Source organism: Scatophagus argus, chromosome 6 (assembly GCF_020382885.2).
Source record: "Scatophagus argus isolate fScaArg1 chromosome 6, fScaArg1.pri, whole genome shotgun sequence".
NCBI classification, from domain to species: Eukaryota; Metazoa; Chordata; class Actinopteri; family Scatophagidae; genus Scatophagus; species Scatophagus argus.
In genome coordinates this window covers 17625945-17641758 of record NC_058498.1, presented here as the reverse complement: position 1 = coordinate 17641758, position 15814 = coordinate 17625945, and the positions used below count along the sequence as shown (strand labels likewise).

Genomic DNA, 15814 nt, shown 5'->3' with positions numbered 1-15814 from the left:
GCGGTGCAAACAAACCGGCTGATTCATACTGTGGCCCTGTACCCTGTGTGCTATCTATCTCCAATACTGCAGCGGTTCTGGAAGCACTGCTTAGACAGACTTAATGTGAATTACGCTGAATTACCAAATTAGGAAGAAAGTATAGTGTATATAAAGAGAGAGTTCAGATATGGGTCTAGCATTGACATAGAGATAAAACGATGAAATATGATTGGCTGATTGCACAAAACTGTACCAACCTTGAATTTTATAGGCTACAATAACTTCCTCTCCTCTCCTCCCCTCTGCTCTTTTCTCTTCTCTCCCCCCCCACCCCCCTCCTCTCCTCCCCTCTTTTCTCTCCCCCCCCATTCTCTTCTCCTCTCCCCTCCTCCTCTCCTCTCCTCTCCTCTCCCCTCCTCCCCCTCCCCTCCTCCCCTCTGTTCTCTTCTCCTCTCCCCTCCTCCCCTCCTCTCCTCTCCCCTCCTCCCCCTCCTCCCCTCCCCTCTGTTCTCTTCTCCTCTCCCCTCCTCCTCTCCTCTCCTCTGCTCTCCTCTGACCTCTCTCCTGGCTCATTTCCCTTCATCTCTCATGCACCTGCAGCAGTTTGTCGGGTTGCTTTGGCTAATTACACATCTCATCACAACCACACACAGCCAAAGGCTCTCAGCAGTCCTCATGCATTACCACTGTAGTGGGACTTCACAGGCCTGATGCACAATTCTGACCGCGGAGTCATGCATCACATAATAGGTTCCGCTACAATAACTGAAGTGAATTATACAGACACAGTGTCCTGCAAAAAAATAAAAAAAATCCCTGCTCTTCATATTTCACAAGGATTGATAGGTTAAATATTGAGGTAATATTGTTGAATGTGTGTTTATTGCAGCCTGCTCTCTCTCTCTCTCTCTCTCTCTCTCTCTGGTAACCTGCAGTTGCCCATCAAGCCCTGATGGATGCTGTCCTGTCAGTGCAGCCAACTGTTCAAGCAATGGCTGCCTCTCAAAGCCACACTCCCTGCTTTGCTTTTCCCCAGTGCTGGCAGCCTAGGGACATATTTTTGATTTCAATAGCTGCCTCCCCGATTTCAATTAATTTTCAAAAAACGTCTGTGAAGACTCTAAGTCCTGCAGGTGACAGGATAACCGGAAAACGTTAGCTAAAACTTTTGAATGACTGGTCAAGTATCGTTACAGCTGGAGCAGCAAATTCAACTGCATGTATGCATTTCTAGAAATTTCTTTTTCTTTTTTTTTCTCTGTAGAAGTGGTTAATCACAATACAGCATAGTCATTCTATAGACAACAACACAGTAGTTTTGTTTTGCATTAATGATATTGGATCGTTAATCACTCAATGGATATACCAATAAATGGATTCGTTACATGCCTATTCCTCTGCTCTGACTGTACTGACTTGCTGTCTGGTGAACAACGGGAGGCAAACTGGCTGGAAGAAAAGAGAAGCTCAAAGGGGCAGGTAATGCCCACAGGACCGAGGGATGCATTGAGCAAAGAAAAAAAAAACATTTTCCAGCCTGTGGTGTGGGTAATGTGTTCCTGATAGCAGTTCAAGCTTAGTGCTGTCTGCAGTCTCTTCACACACAATAACTTGAAGAGAAAGTGTCAGAATGGTCTTACAACATTTCATAACAGCATAACAGAAAGACAGAGGGAGCATTTTGGCACAATGGCAATGTGTCACAATGTTGAGAGACACAAGTGGAAGTGCTATATCAACAGCACTGTGCGATATTTTAAAAGGACACTTGGACATTTTGTGAAATATACTTATCTGCATTCCGACCATGAGTTAGATGGGAAGATACTTGGCAGTGTCTGTCTGTTAAATGAATTCTCTTTATTCTCCCATTATTTACCTCGGTGGGAGAGAGAAGCCTTTATTTGAATCTTGTATTAGAGACAGGCTTTCATTCCTAATTTCAACTGCTCTCTACTTAATGCAAGCTCAGATCATTCTCCATGTTCACCTGCTGTCTTGCTAAATTCATCATGATGTACGTTTCCCCAGCACTAATCCCATCAGGACAACACAGTCATGCCCTAACAGAAATGCCGCTTTCATTCACCAGTTAAATCCAGCCTTCCTGCTTTTCTCTTTCACTTCCCACAGATTTTTCTCTTTAAAGTATTTCAGCCTTCCAATTTTTGGTAAGCTTTTCATCTGGAAAAAAAAAAACAAACAACAACAACAACAACAACAAGGTCTGGACAAACAGAAAAGTGGAAAATGTGGGATGAATAGGTGGATGAAAAAGTTATTTCTGTTCAGAAAAGGCTAACTCAGAGCAGCAGAGTGGACTATTGTTGTAATGATAGAAGTCGTACTGTGAAAATGTACATTAAGTGGAATTTACCGTGTGAGCTGTTGCTGGTGGCTACAGGTAATCTCGCCCCCACGGTGATCTTTTTTTTTTTTTTTTTCATTACACAGTCTTTATTTTTTCATTCAGGCTGCACCCCCAGCTATTATTACAGTACCAGCTTTTACATGAAAATTTACAATAAGAAGCTGCAGCCATTTTGTAAAAGCTGGCTGTTCCTCCCTGCTTTCAGTCTTTAAGCTTACTAGCTGCTGGCTGTATCTTCATATTTACTACCGTGTACAGACATGAAAGTGGTATCAATCCGTTAGTCTAACTAAGCATGGCACCAACTAAGTGCAGTAAGTCAAACTATAGTCTATAGTCTTTTGGGTGTTATTTCGCCCTGCCTCACTAAATACAACTTGCCAGGTAACATCTTTTTATCTTTCAAATTGTATTAATGTATTAAAAAGGTGGTTCAGTCCAGATATGGACTTGACATTGTCTACTTAAAAATGTATTTCTCCTCATCTGCTCTGACAGCTACAAGACCACCTGACAAGAGAAGCAGACGAGGTGCAGCGGCTGTGTGCACGTGCCGTGGGGCAGGGAAAATCCCACTCTGATGTTTAGAGGGTGGAAAAGGGTCTGAAAGGTGGTGCAAAATAATACAAACAGACATTGTGATACACATGATATAGATTCAGTGTATTTGAGATGAGGGCAAAAGAAGGGAAGAGAGACAGATGGGTTTGGGGGTTATTGTCACATCCCTATTTTACAGTATTACAAGTGACATTTGCAAGAAATAAAAGCTTTTGTTTGCGATGTCTTGTTAATTTTATGTTACAGACTCCCTCGAGGTGTGAAAGATACTCAATAAAGACAAAGAAACAAGAGGAAGAATTAACAAGTTTCCCCTGTTAATGCTGGGAGCTCCTTACATATGCTTGCTTTTTTATTTTTTTCCACGTTTGCATTGTATAATTAATGAACGAACATGAAAGCTGTTCCAAAATAATGAGTCACAGAGGAAGTTAGGTGCGCACAAGGCTGGATATAGACTGAGAGAGGCATAAATGTTACCTGAGGAAAGAATAATCCAGGCAGGCAACAGAATGGGTAAAACCCCAAAGGCCGAAGTTTGAACTACCTGTTCAACACTACAAGTTAATCAAAGATGGGAGCCTAACCGTGAACTCCATGAATGAAATCTCGGTGTACAAACCTGTCCAGTTCTGCTGTTGTTCAACACTGTTGTTCCTTTACCGTGAGTCTCTCTGAAGGAGGAGGCGTCGGCAAAGCTAATTTAACTCATCAAACAGTGTTTACTGAGAGAGGAAAAACAAACACCTGGCGCTAATTCAAAACACACTTCCACACAGAGGCAGAGCGGAGTGACGGGGGGTCGGAGGTAGCTTTGTTAAGTAAATGATCAGCAGGAAGGTTTAGTTGAAAGAGACTGAAGAGAGGTGGGAAACATGGAACTGTGGATGAACGGTTGATGCAGCCTGGAAAAGTAAAAGAATATAACACATCTGTTTACTGAGGTAGACGTGCCGACTGAGGATGGCACAACAAAGAGATCTCCTGCAAGTGAACAAGTAGATATGACTGACTGATAGAAATTCATCCAATAGCTGCTGAGGCACTTCGCTAAAAACCCAAGATGTCATTGCTAAAGGTGCTAAAAGAAAAGTCACCCAAGTCACTGGGATTCACACTTATGGCGACTATGAATGTCTGTACAAAAATTTCAGAGCAACTCGCCAAGTTTTTGATGAAGCATTTCAGTCTAGACCAAAATGGCGGACAAACTGACCAAACAACAGACGGATTACGCCACTGGGGAGGCTGAAAATACTTTAGGGTACTGGTAAACAGTTTCTCAAAGCACACCATGTGGTTTTAATCAAGATCAAGATTACTTTAATCGTCCCCTAGGAAATTTGTCTTGGACATAAAGGCTGCCACATAAAAATGCAGTTACAGTGGAGCAACAGACAAGTGCACAGCACAGACAAGGCAAGCCCATTCAAGTACATGAAACAGCCCTCCTTATGTCCTGAGTTTATGTCCTGAGATTCTCTGAAAGAGAGAAAAGAGGTACCTATTCAGGTACCTTTTACTTGTATTTAACTGGAACACTGCATCTACCTACTGCTCTCTATTACAGCCAAATACAATAACATTATTACCATCCGTCCAACCCTTAACACCTTGACTAGAGTCACTGTTGGATCCTAAGCCAGTCGATGTACTGTATATGTACACCCCAAGTATTTATAAGGAAGAACTGGGCTAAAACAAGTATTCTGGATCATTGGTGGAGAAGAATTTCTTAGAAAACTCAAATTTGAGACCTGGCAGCTAAGTAGGAGAGTGTTTCTCGGAAATCAACGCAGAAGGCAAACTATCCAAAGAGGGAGGTTGTGAGGGATACACTGTAATTTTGTTAGTTTTAAACTGAACGCCATTGTAGAGATTCGTAGATCATACAAATTGTAAATGTTGGATCATTTTCCAAAACAGGATTATAGACTAAACGTTCACCCTGATAGATTATTCAAACAGTTTTCAGGTACTTGTGAGTTGATTCTCATCTTGTACAGCAGTGAAACCAGTCACTGTGGGGAAGGGTTACATACTTAACAGCCAGCTTTGGGAAATTGCTGGCAGTAACCTAAAGCATACATGATTTGTGGTTAATGGGCTACCACATTCAAAACTACCGATCCTTTCAAGAGCCAAGTTTTGAGTCGCATCAACAGAGCTCACTTTCCCTTGTGAAGCCACCCTCACTGACCTTCTGAAAGGTACCGCTCTGCCAAAGAAAAGCAAACACCTCATTTATCCTGCGGCCAATGCAAAGAGCAGATGCCACAGGAGGCCTGGGGAGCTGGCAGTCAGATTTGCAGTGGTGACAAGATGAGCAGCCTGAGCTCCCGGTTTTAGGGAAAGGCAGTAGCCACTTGGCCATACACCAGTGCTGGACAGTACACATTTGGGCAGTTTAAACAAAGCTCAGCCTACACATATACCCAGTCAGGGCAGGGGACACACAACACAGAGTGAACTAAAGCATCTCCATCTAAAAACCACAATTTACCGCAGCCATACATCAATGACACTTACAGTCAAAACGCAATCTTGACAATTCATTTACAACGCTAATTTCAGTCCGCATATAAAAAGGTGCTATTAATCTTGAGCAGCTTCTTCAGCAGCAGAAGCGGCAGGGTGGTTTGAGGGAGAAACAGCACCCAATTAAGGCTATTTGTAGCAATACATAAGAAATGACAAAGGCTGTGATTGCCGTGCTGTGCAGTGATGGCGCTGTCGAAGACGCTGTCCTGTCTGAGATCCTGATTAAGATTAAACAGCGCAATCAAGAAGCGTGATTGCGGGATTGGCCTCTTAAACGTGCCAAAGATCACTTGTGACCTTGATGCTTTCCATTTCAGAGAGATGCAAGAGAGGAGGAAGAGAGACACAGAAGAGGGAAGAAAGAATGAGTGATTTCCTCATGTCAAGATTTAATGATGTTTACAGAACCATGACCAGACACAAACATATTCTTGGGTACAAAATTCAGTGAAGAATATCTGAGCAATAATCCACTGTGAAATCTCCACGGGCCACTTTAAATCCACTCCAAATGACTCTCTTGCAACCTTAGCACTGAGTGCACGAGTGCATGTGAACTCTGTATCTATAGGCTCTAAGGCAGAGAAGTGAAGGTAGGTGGTCTAAAGAAATGTTTTCCTAATAAATCATGAGGGAGCTTTTAAAATCAGTGTGCATTGTGGCAGGGACTATTTCTTTCTCCATTCCCTCTGAGAACACCTGAAGCACACACAGCTTGACTGCTAATGGCTCAGTGGTAAATCACATCACGCACTGTAGAGCTGACTTGCTATTTGGACCATCTTGCAATTCTCAGGTGCTCGTCTTTTGCTACCACCAGCAAGGCAAAAACAAAATACACATATAGTATAGTCAAGCACACACACACACAAACACACACAAACCCACAGACAACCCGCTGAGGTGAGTGCTAAACATCCACTCTGCAGCTTCAGACAGCTTTGACCCTCTTGGAAAAGCTTTGGGAGGCAGCTAATGGCTGCTCGAACATGACTCCTCCACTGTTGAGCCCAGTGGTTTGACATAGAGAGGAGAGGGGGAAGAGGAGAGGAGACAACCTCAGCTTTCGAGTGTCTCCATCTTTGATCCTCTCTGTCAAAACAATGAAGGTCATGGCAAGACGAGGCCCAATTAGGCTTCGGCCTCAAACGCCTGAGGTGCCTGCAGCCCTGCAAGCTGCTAGAAGGCTGGTGTTGTTCTGTGCGCGTGCGTTATGCGTTTGGAGTGTGTTTGAAGCATGTGTATAACAAAATCAGCAAGCAAGTGGGCACTTGAGCATTATGAGAACATACATCCCAGCGTGCATGAAAACAAAGAAAGGACATGAGCAGAAAGCATTTTAGTACAAAAAGAAATGAGCCACCTTGTTTTCTCTTCTACTCTCCACTAAGCTGATGGGACATTAATGTGACAGCTGGACTGAGAAGGCAAACACAGACAAGAAAAGTCAGAGGAAAACAATTATTTATTAATGAACACACACAAACACACACACTTAGAGTTCAGCTACACTAACCCCTACACGGTGACAGACAGTGGTCAGTGATCAACAGCTAAGCCAATAGTCCAGTGCAGAGAGTGATCCATCACAGACAGCAGTCCCCAATCAATCCAAGCACAGAGTTGGACACTGGGGGATAGCAATGCTCTCAGATGAACACACACACACAGAAATGGAAAGAGAAACACATGCATGTCTCAGACATACACAGTCACTAGAGGTTCCCCTGCTACAGTTCTGAGAGCAGTTGCCAAATTTATTAAAAAGGTCCAGGAGCAAAATGGAGGGCTCCATCACCACTCACCAAGGGTAATTATAAAGACAGACAGAAAGACAAACAGACCAGTTTTCTAATTACAGCTGAGGGGAAAGACACAGAGAAGGCAGACAGAGTAAGGACACAAGGGGACATATTTCTTCTTTTTGGTTTAATGTCTAATATCTTGTGGCGAGGGAGAAGACAGGATACAGACACACACACAGACACAAAAAAAACCACAGACAGCCGATTAATATAATTCTTGCCTAACTACTGATTGACTGCAGCAACGTCTCTTAATTTTCTGCATTTACCATGGTATATTTTCTTCTCTATTAATTTTGCAGCCTGACAGTTAATTATAAAACAGAGCGGGTAACCACCCCACCGGATCATTTTGAATTTGCCAGGGCAGAACAGAACTACCAAAGGGAATCTGTGTGCAGAGCTTCTGCATAAAGCCACAAAATAATTGTTTAATAGCCATGTACATAAAAATCTACAACCACAAAAGTAACCTCTGTATTCAGCTTGGCTATTGGCTGACCGGGTGACTGACTAGTTTTCTCCTGATTGGGAAAGACACAACATACAATTGTGTTTTTATTTCTTCACATTTTCTGTCCTGACAAAATGCAGTAAAAGCAATTTGAATGGAAATTACACTATAAAAATGCAATTCTCTTGTAAACAATGTGACACTGGCAAAAGGAATGCCCTTTCTCCTCGAACATTGCTGGCCCCTTTACAAACTAATTCCCACATTAGGCACAGTCCTTGAGCAAAAGTTTCAAGCATTTACTCACACACACACACCTGCACATCTGTTGGCCTCCCAGTTCTACCATCATCTCTAATGCCCCTGAGCTTTGAAAGCAGCACGCTTCACAGCTCCATGTAAAAACCACTTTGGTGGAGTATTGGCAATCTTATTACAGACTGCAAAACGACTAGTGACTCCACTGGCAGGACATCTGACCCACTACGAGCCTCACAAATTCTATATTGAAATCAATTTGAATATGTCTCCAATTTTTCATTCAGAACCCCAAGTCTGGACTGACTAAGACATACTTTCACTGTGACAGACAGACAGACATGTAGTTCTGACGCTGTTTTTTTTAACCCTCCTTCTAAGCTTACTCATCAACTCATTCTGTTCAGCTCAGCACATCTCTGGATCCTACTGACCTGCCCACTAACACACACTCACGCACGTACACACACACACACACACACACACACAGCTCAGACACACAAACATGCACGCTGCTCACACACTCAGACACAACCACATGTACTATATACACACAAGGCTAAACCTCTAAAGGAGAAGATTTGCTGATATCTGCCAGGTGGCTAAACCGACATGGACTACAAATCCAAGTGTCACCCAAAGGCTCAGTTTGGACACAACTGACTAAATCCACCTGGTGAGGGCTGCAGGTTGTCCAGCTGCTGCTGCTCACTCTCACAGTTTCTCTGTCTATCTGTGTCTGCATCTCCATCTGTCTCTCATCTGTCCAAATCTCCACTGATGGCTTTTTAAAGAAATGGCTTTGCTGTAAAATAGTTTTACCATTAAAGGGTTAGTAAGCCCATGTCAGTGACTGTTAAGGAGCTGTTGCGTTTTAGTCTATCTACCTACCTTGAATGTCTGTCAGCATCTGGTGTTGTTAGAATGGCTGAAGCAGCATGATCAGAAAAAAAAAGTGGATTAATGTGCAAACATTGAAAGACAGTATTACAACAACAAGAAAAAAAACCTTTAAGAAAATATGATTCATGGCTCTGTGCCTACAGGGAGACGTACGGGAGGATTAGAGGAACCTGTTTTTTTCTGGTTGGTATACGGAATGAAAAGCAGAACTGATTTTTTCTTTTTTTTCACAACAAAATACACCAACAACAAACCTTCTGAAGCCACAATATTTTACAGTAATTATGCACTGAGGCATTCTACGCATAATGCTGTTTTGGCATTCACCTTTCAGTATTTATTTGAATAATACAAAGGAAGGAAGGTCACATTGTATTTCAATAAAAATTATTAAGCAATATTAATGGCAACAAAAGTCAAATGCTGCACTCACACATGCAAACTCTGCACACACGAACAAAGCCACAGTATTAAAATAGGGACGGATGGATCAGCCCGACCTGGGTGCAAGGGATCTGAATGAAATTAATTATACTACTTTCCTATTCCCTCCCATGAATCCCTGTGATTGGTTTCGGCAACCCCTGAGCGAGATCTCTGATTAGCGAAGAGAGCTCTGCAAGTATCACACTGGTGCCTCGGCTTCATAAATAGCCCCGCTGTGTTGAATCCAGGCAGGCGCCGTGAGGTAGAAGAAGACAGACGGAAACCACTCTCACTGACAATGGCTTAGGTTTCCCCTCTTCTACCCACTTATGTCTTGCTTTCCTTTACCTCTAGTTCCAATTCCACTCAGATTCAGGGAATTCCTATCTACAAATTAAAATTGAATACTTGCGCACACACAAAGGCCTCATCTCCTTTGGGAATGGCAGCACATGAGAGTGGAAAACATTGGCCATCTGTAGGCCTCTCAAGCACTCGGTGTTTACCAGCTCATCAGAGTTTGACAGATAGAGCTTGTATACCAATGATGCCAACATTATATACTTGATACCCTTCAATGATGCATCTTTCAGCCACTCTGTGTGTGAATATGTACCCTATGGAGGATTTTTTGTTAACTAGAAAAGAAAAGAAAAGAAAAGAAAAGCTATAAGACGAGACAGGCATCGCTTCAGGAGCTGTCCAGTGCTGAAACCACACAAAGAGCCCAGAGGGAGCGTTTCTTTTTCTGAGGATTAACTTAGACAAGAGAACGCTGGCATAATAGTAAAACAAACAGCTATGGTGTATTTGCTTCTCCTGCAGGGTGATTTAGCAGGTGGCTGATAGAGATGCAATCTAATTCAGATCTACCAACATGCCACCTAAATTAAACAAAGGAAGCATTGCACCCAACTGGTGAGACAAAGGAAAGGCCAGGAGAGGAAAGGTAGCTGAAAGGAAATCCACCACTGACACCTCCTTCTCCAGTCACTGGAAAGTACTCGACTGTGGCCCTGTCATTAATTCAGCAGACAAAAACTGTTACCAGATGTCATTATTTATTTATAGTATTTAATAGGGAAAATGCTTCCTTTGAATAATACATTCAGTGGGAGAGGGGTGCAGAGCTGGGTTTGAAGAGAAGGGAGGGGGGAGGTCTTTGATGAATATTCACAAGCTGCGTCTGGAGGGATTGTGGTAAACTACCTTTTTTTTCCCTACCTCTGTGCCTTCTGGGCTTTGTCTGCTTTGCCACTGGCCATGATGGCCCCAGCTGCACTGCTCATTTGCTTGGCTCTAGGTGCTGTGGCTATTTCAATATGGCTAAGGCCAGACTATTATATTATTAGCCAAGGCAAAGCTAGCAGCGGCCCACTTAGGCTCTGCTCCATCTGGTGTTGGGCCGGAGGAGCGAAAGGACGCAGAGCTGTCTATCAAGCAGACTGACATCCTCGGGTGAGCAAAGGTACGGCATTAATTAAGGCGATGAAACCACACCATGAGTGGGAGAATCAAGGTGCCAAGCCCACAAGATAAATTAGGATCATGTGTGCTAACTAGTGCCTGTTATGCCCGTCGCCACATGCATGTACACAGACAAACCTGATCTTTGACAGAGAGCAGAAAGCACACACACACTCTATCATTTATACAAACAGAATCAAATATGTGTGTAGGCTGCTGCGAATGTTTTCACTGCCTAATTGGATCAGGGTTATCTAAGTCTGTAAATTAGTCTCTCTCTGCACGAATCTTCCAGCATCCCTCCTACCCCTTCTGCCGCTATATCCAAGAAAGCTACATCCATTTACAAAAGCACCAAAAACACACTAACTAATAAATATCTCTTTTCTCCACTGTAGAATTACAAGGATTAAAGCCAGCTATTAGCAAGAGCAGGATCACGACTTACTCATAGCACCACACTCTTCCAACTAAAGGATTTGTAGCTGGAGGCCCTCACCAGTCAAGCAGCCTAACTCAAGCCCAGAGATCCTTCGTGCTGATACTACGCAGTTGCTTGGCTGCTCTCCCTTGTTTCATCCCCAGCCAGGGTGGCTTTGTTTGTTTTAAGCATAGCATAAGGTTCATTGTAGGAATATTAATGTCTTACATTTGCAAAAATCTCTGTAAAAATTCACAGTTTTCTATTCACTTGCTTGGACACTATTCAAGTGCAAAATTGAATTCTTGCCCATTCACGTCTTCCGCTACAAGTGTCTGCGCTAAGCTGAGCGCAGCCAGGCAGAAAAGACACATTATTGAAATATGTGACAACACAACCTCGTGCAAAGAGCAGATAATTCTGTGAAATTCTCCCACTATGGTAGCTCCCTCCATCACTTTCTTTCCTTCTCCTAACCTTTCTTTCTGTCTCTCTCCTGAGGTCTGATGACAACATTTCTGAGCTGCTCTTGGCCTTGACCACAGTTGGAGTGGAGCCACTAAGAAGCAATGAACCCCTCTCTAAAGGAATATTGTTCATCCATTGTAATGCCTCACCACACAGAAAATGTGAAAATAGGGGCAGTGAACTGGCAATACCACAGAAACGAACACCTCTTCTGAAAACAATGGCGTTAACAGCACAAGCCTATGATCCAGTGCAGGAGTGACAGAGTTCAAACGGAGCGAGATGAGAGAAAGAAACAGACAGATGAGTGGGGGAAAAGACAGAAAGACAAACACAGAGGGCTTCTACAAAATGTATGAGAGTGCAAGAGGCAGAAAGAGCAAAGCCAGCAGAATGACTTAAAGACCAGTTAAATGTGGAGCCAGATCCTATTAGTGCAACAGGAGCTGACACAATTCAGGAACTGGCAAGAGAGGTGACCAGCAACTCACACACACATGTATTACAGACCGAGAGACACACAGACACACACACACACAAAGACGTACTCATGGCTGCTCAACCAGTACAAAAGGAGCATTTTATCTACAGTCAATCACAGAATAAAAATGAAGCAGTGTGTTTTGCAGTGTTGCTCTGCATCAGCTTGAAAACAAAAGCTGCTGATCCACTAGCCAGGAAGCCAGCCTCTCTGCAGGTCCTGGCTTGGCCCTTCTCATTAAGGATCATCGTGCCAATGATAAGACCAAATACACTGTGCATGCCAATGTAAGGTTGAGGGGGGGTAACAGGGAAAAGGAGTGTTGCATAAGGACAGCTTGTAGATACTGTAGGTAAACTCTAGTGTGTGTGTGTGTGTTGTGTGCATCTGCGTGCACATACCAGACACATACACTGAGAGCAAGAAAGAGAGAATCAAAAGCTAAAAGAGGACAATAGCAGGAGAAGGAGAGAGAGGCTAGTCGAGTAACCATTTCACAAACTGCATGGTTGAACCTCTGCTTAATTTCCCAAGGGGTCATGAGCAAGCCCGCTCCTACTCCCTCTCTGACACACTGCCATACGCTCCTAAAATGAAGACAAACAGAAAGAAAGCAAAGTCCAGAGTTGTTTTCTTTCCCACTCGTAACAAAAACATGCCTCACTGCGAGACAACTCACTAAAGTCATGCAGCGGAAACCCAGCATTGCTTGGATCTCCTCCACTTTTATCAGTGGGTGGCCTAGAGGTGCTGCTCTGCGGCTGCAAAGTTTCATCCAGCAGAAATAATTGAGAGACCCATTTGGCGTTTGGAGTGCCATCCAAGATAATGTCTCGGGTTTCCCTCTTTGGTCCACTGACAGCGCCGACAGCCCCGATTACGCTGCCTATCGACTTTTACCCGAGCCAGCAGCTCACCCGTCTCCTATCTGCCTCACCTGGAGGCTTACAGAGGCTTTTACTGTGAGAGGTGGAGTGATGGTCAAACGGATCCAAATCCTACATTGACCTTGTTAGGTTGAATATCTTTGCTCAGTTTAAGTAGCTTCCAAATGGGGAATGATACTTTAGTCTGCTGCTTATGAGTCTTAACAGCATAACTGGATAGTCATGACATCATGCAAACAGGCAGAAAATTACAATAGGGAGTAGACTGTGGTAAGACAAAAGTCGATTTTAAGTTTCTAATGGGAACTCTTATTTCCTGAAGTCATGCAGTAGGATGAATTTGATTGCAAGAAGATGATCAGCTGAAAAAAATAGATAATACGTGAAAAAAGGTTTAAATTTAAATATATTTCCAACATTGCAAAATGTTTCTTTTTTCTAAAAAATCAGCCCAATGTAAGCATTAAGTCGAGCAATATAAAGTTATTTTAAGAGTGAATGAACCATACATCTTACAACAGCTTGACACTTACAGTGTAACTGATCATAGCCACAGATCTTTGTCTTTGAACAGTACTGACAAGCTCATCTGCAATTCATCACCGAACTGTAAGAACATGAGCCGTAAAACACCCCTCTTTTCCTGTGCACAACGGCATTAGACTCTGCGGATTGTATAGTCAAAATACCAAAGTAAAAGCAGTTAAAACAACTCGCCTTCACCTTTCGGATGAAGTGAGGTCCAGTCCTCAGGAATGTAGAGCGATGCTGTAGCCTCACAGGAGCGTCGGTCTGATACGATGCAGGCGGTAGCGCCACAGACGAGGGAGCTGAACCATCCAACGACGCGTAAAAGCCCTGCAAGTTCGGGGGGCTAAAACGGAGCAGCTCTGGGTGTCGGGTTGGGCTGCCTGGGAAGCGCGGTAACCTTTTTGCATGCACTGGATGACTGTCTCGAACAGTGTATCCCCGCTTCCTTAGGAGACGAGCCGAGGCAGCAGCCGCGATGAGTGGATGAGCGCTCGAGTGGTGCTCACCTCTCCAGCAGCTGAGCGCTACTGAACAAAAGAGTGCTCCGCAGGCTCTCTATTCGAATAGCAAGAGAGGGATGGAGGGAGGAGGAGGAGAGGGATGGGAGGGGGGGGGGGGCTTTGGTCCTGAGGTTGACGTAAAGACCAGAAGTTCCTGCAGCGAACGCCATCAAAAACTTTGCTCAAAACCCACACATGAAGTGAATGTGCTGGCTGATGATCCGCCGATGTGTAGTTGTTTGTTCGCTGATATAATATATGTCATGTGGGACACCCACAGAGCTATTAGTTCGGATCCTCAGATGTAATCTATGAGACAAAAAGGGAAAGAGAGGGTTTGGTTAGAAAAAGATGATTTGACATCTCTGTCTCTGTTGACATCTCTGTCCCACTGTAGGGCCCGTAATCCCGTTTTGCCTTTTGTCTGAGCGCTTAATTAATAACCTTAGGGAGAGAATTACCTTGTTTGGCAGTGCAACAATGACCTCGACCTGCAGTGGGCTGGCTAGTCTATCAAATTAGATTAGCCTAACACTCAAATTGCCTTGGATTTAAGTTGGCACGCATGAGCAGCAAACGAATCAACATTTTTCCCTGGACTGAGAATGTGACCTGAAAGTTACAGTAAGGCCCGCTTGCCTTGCAGGTCTTGCAGTCTTTGCACGGCACTTAACATAAGGATCATTGTTATGGTCCTTGTAAAAACGCAGTTGGAGAGTGATGCCTCCAGTCATCTGGGAAAAAAAGCTTGCAAAGTGGTGATGATATACTAGGTTCACAGGCAGCGCAAAAGACCAACAGCTTTGTTGCATATAAAGAATAATGATCCCCCACGAGACGCCACGCCGCGTGCAGGGAGATTAACGCTTTGTTCCGCAGAGTTGTATAATTTACGCACAGCTAGGGTTGCTTGCATTATGTTTTGTTGGTTTAACATAAAGACTAATGTTTTTTTTCCATATGCAGAGAGAATTTCATCACAAAGCTCAAGCAGTATAGTTTGCACAACTCGTGTAAGGAGGTTGTGGTGAAGGTCACTGAAAGGGGAACAAAAGACTGCATCAATGCAGCCTGTCAAGACCCGAAGAGCTGTCCATGGTGCTGAATAGGGCTACGGGAGTAATAATAGTGTATCCACACGAACAGGGAAAACCACACACACAAATCACTGCCATGTCACCAATAAAAGCTGCATGATGAAAGATCTTCCACCATCTTCATTCAAAAATCACATTTTTAGCACAGTGTTTTCCAGTCACCACAACATCTGGCTATTTTGCATATAGTTTAAAAGATTACCAACTGTTCCATCCACACCCTGTACAAGTGACCAGCCCACATGGACCTAAGCTAGCAAAAGGACCAAGAAGAAAAGGCAAAATATGCTGAACTTAATCTAGGAGTGGAACTTTCTAACTACTTAATGCTGACCTCGTCTGATGTATGCCACTAAGGAAAGGCCATGCTGACAAAGTATACCTTGAAATTGTGTTTGAAGATGTCAGCAGGTTCTGATGCCTCCAAGTCATCAGCTGGTTCTTCTAAAGGTGAAGTTCATGACGCTGAAGACCGCTGTATTAGTCATGGAAAAGGAGAAGAACTAAAAGATCCTATGGGCATACAAGCTGCCTCTTCAGGTGACAGTGCCCTGAGTCACTTAAAAAACGAGCAGTATCTTAAAGTATACTATCAAAATAAGTGCGACTAAAGGGACTTAACACAGGTGTAATGTATTCAGTTTTTCCAGCCATAGTCAGC

General features: G+C 43.6%; 1 protein-coding gene across 1 annotated transcript in view; it reads right to left on the bottom strand.

Annotated features, from left to right (window-relative positions):
- Positions 1-15814, bottom strand: part of ncanb (neurocan b) — a 157360-nt gene that overhangs the window by 117065 nt on the left and 24481 nt on the right. The window contains exon 2 of the mRNA XM_046391119.1: positions 13749-14365. The gene's annotated coding sequence lies outside the window, so the exon portion shown is untranslated. The remainder of the gene's footprint in view (positions 1-13748; positions 14366-15814) is intronic.